Source organism: Alosa pseudoharengus, unplaced genomic scaffold (genome assembly GCF_046254945.1).
Source record: "Alosa pseudoharengus isolate Yale_2024_CS ecotype anadromous, Long Island Sound unplaced genomic scaffold, YU_APseudo_1.1 YU_APseudo_1.1_scf_2, whole genome shotgun sequence".
Lineage (NCBI taxonomy): Eukaryota > Metazoa > Chordata > Actinopteri > Clupeiformes > Clupeidae > Alosa > Alosa pseudoharengus.
The window spans coordinates 17,318,850-17,322,133 of NW_027468663.1; positions in this window are offsets into that span (position 1 = coordinate 17,318,850).

Consider the following 3,284-nt stretch of genomic DNA (forward strand, 5'->3'; position numbering starts at 1 on the left):
AACATTATTTCAAAATAAATTGGTATCATTCTAGGTTAAATTCTTTAGCTGCATAGCCCAAAGGCACAGGGTTAACAACATATATCTTATTGAGTCTGTCCCTGGTAATTTCTGAATGGTTTCTTTCTGTTAAGGAAGCAAATGAAAAAGTTTGAACAAATTCTTCATTTAGCATATAGGCCTATCATCTGGACATTTGCTGTCAAACACACAGACAAAATAGAATGATATACTAGCAAGACTATTCAATTAAATAGTTTACATCCTGTGGTTGTTCACAATTTCAAACTGAAATGAGACTAAGAAGTTGAATATTAAATCACAAGACTAGGACAATTCATTAAAAGGCACGCCCGGAGTGGGTAATCGGGAGAATTCACTTCACTTTTGGGTCGGTCGAGGGATTGGAGAAAAATATTGGCATTTGTCACGTTAATCTAAACACGTTCGCATTCTATGCCTAACACCGCATCCTCTGCATGGGTTGTTCTCCCCTCCCAAGAAGAGTTAATTGGTTGGGTGGGTCCATATAGCCCGTCTTTCCTAAAAGGTTTTCTCAGATACCAGCCGGGCCGGCCCTATGTAGTGATAAGCGTCAGGGAGGATGGATAGTAGAAAGATGCCATGAGGGACTGAAAAGGCCAGGTAAAAAAGACGAAAAGTATTGGAGGGAAATGCTGCCAAATGTGCCATGCTTCCAATTTTTTTTGAAGAGGACAAGTGGTGGTAAAGAGAGATAGCCATGATTATAACGGCGTAATTGGGCTAATAACCTACTGGACGTTGTAGCGTTGTCAACCTATTTGCAAGTATATTAAATGAATTAAAATATTAGCATTTTGGTATCATCCAATATGGCTATTCATAGACTTTGCAAATATTATGCAAATATTAATAACAAAACTCAAGCTTGATCTGTGTATGCAGTAGCCTATAGGCCTAAAAACAAAAGTAGCCTGAGCAGCAGATCAGCCAGTCCCCCGCTGAAAATGATGAGCCCGAAATTAACTATGACTATAGGGACAAGTAGAAAGGATAATAGAGTTAACCATATGAATTAAAGTTATTTTATGGAAGAAAGAACAGTAGGCTATGACAGCAGTAGGCTACATGATCAACCTATATGGCTTGTTTGCTCAGAAATGGGTGTAGTAAAGGAGCAAATCACCAAACAACAACATGATAGCTGACCCATGCAGAAAAAAACATGTAAACAATACAGTAGTTCAATATGCCTCTTAGTGGAATTGTGGGATACATTTCAAATGCTTTATTTCTTTCTTCCTGTTTTTGTTAACTTATCAACCTTTCCTTGTGGAATAGTGGAATATTAGCCTATAATAAAAACTACAGGATAATAAGAGCTGAAATGTTGCCTTATTTATCCAATTTCCACCACCACTAAAAAAGTGGGCCGATCTTGGGCCTGAAACTCCCGGGCTGAAAAGTGGCCCCACTCCGGCCCTGTTAAAAGGAAAAATAAAATTTACTCCTCATGATATAATTTTGGCTGTAACTTAAATGGTGTAAGAAAATGTTGCGTGTGCATCATTTAGGCCTACATCTAGGACTCATCATAACTACCTTATTTTGACAGCCACTGTGTAAGCTAGGCCTAGGCCTACTTCAAGCCTGGCTTTGGGTGACCAGGTTTGACTGACTTTGACTTTATTCTTATGCAGTCAGTGAACTAGGATACTAGGCTAATAATATGAGGGGGGGGGGGGGTATTCTTGCGGAAGTGTGTTTAGGCTATCTGTAGTTACTCGAGCAGCAAGATTCTCTCACCTTCTAACTGCTGGATCGAAACTGTCAGTTGCAGATGAACGAGCAGCCAGCACGCGCCACAACAGCATCCCATTAGCCAGAGTACAGAGATAAGAGGAGGCTCTCTCGCCTGGGCCTGCCTGGCCACTGTAACGTGACGTGAGCGCGGGGACCCAGAACCCCCAAACAAATAAAGCCTCAAATTCCACTGGCAATCTTTATTATGGTAATGCCCTAATGCAGATTAGAAAGTAATTGCTCACAGTGTACACAGAACAATCTGTCTTGGCCGACTGCCGTTAAGTGATAAGGGTACAGAGATGTCCAGCGGAGGAGAGCATTTTTAAGCTTCATTACCCATTTTAATCCTTAGGTTTATAACATGGGCCTATAGCATATGTTCAAAGACTGTATCCATAGGCCTATGGAGAAGCAAGTTTTCATGAAATAATAATAAATTGAATATATCTTCCATTCATACTATCCACTATCAATTATTTTTCACAGAAGTTGTCTAAAATCTTTATGATTGCTGAGTGATTGAGCCACATAGACTTAGAGAGGTCATTTATTGTGGGCATTCATAACTGTGTTGTCGGAAAGATGGATTTTGTGCAACTCTATGTCTTTAACAAGCCAACTCAAAAGCATAGACACAATACCTATTTAAACTTTGCAGGGCATTCAATAGGAAGGCGTATCATATCATTAGAACATGGAATCAGGGAGTGCACATTATTAGCTCTATATAAAGACATATTAGCATTTATATTCATTGTTGGAACACTACAGGAGGGATGGCCGAGGGGTTGGTACTCAGCAATTACACTGGGAAGGGAAAAAAATCCTCACATCTCATTTCTAAATAAGTGCAGTTATTAATAAAACCTGTACAGCTGAATATGCAAATCACTCTAAAAGCCCACAGTGGGTGATATGCAAACTCCGCACAATATGACAGACACAGTAAATCACCTTTGACCAGAAGACACCATTAGCTTCGATCACAGCTTCTTTTCTGCACCTGAGTTTACGTTTGTTAGGAGTGCTGCCTTTTTCAGGGACCTTGCCTTTTTTATGCTTCACACTCCTCTAGGGTTTCATTTTCCCTTCACAACTCCAGCATTTAAGATTTCCCTCCCATTTTGCTGCAGTTTATTTGCATCAACTGTTTCACTTGATTCCCCGTAGTGGTAAATTCTCTCATAGTTTGATTTCTCACAGAACTGAGGTGCATATCCTTAAGGCTTTTTGCCCCAGTCATAATTTACAGCACTAACAATTAACTGGATCCTGCACCTTCAGACAACAACAGCTGCAGAGAGAGCAGAGAGAGAGAGAGCCCTGGCTCACTCTACCAGCTTCAACTGCAGTCACGTGAAGCAACAGTAGCGGACATTCTACTGTTGCTGAGGAACGGAGCTGGTGCCACACTAACACACCCCTGGGGAGGAATGCAACGAGGATGTATTCTTTGCAATCACTCCTACGTAACGGTTTCAAACACACTTTTCGCA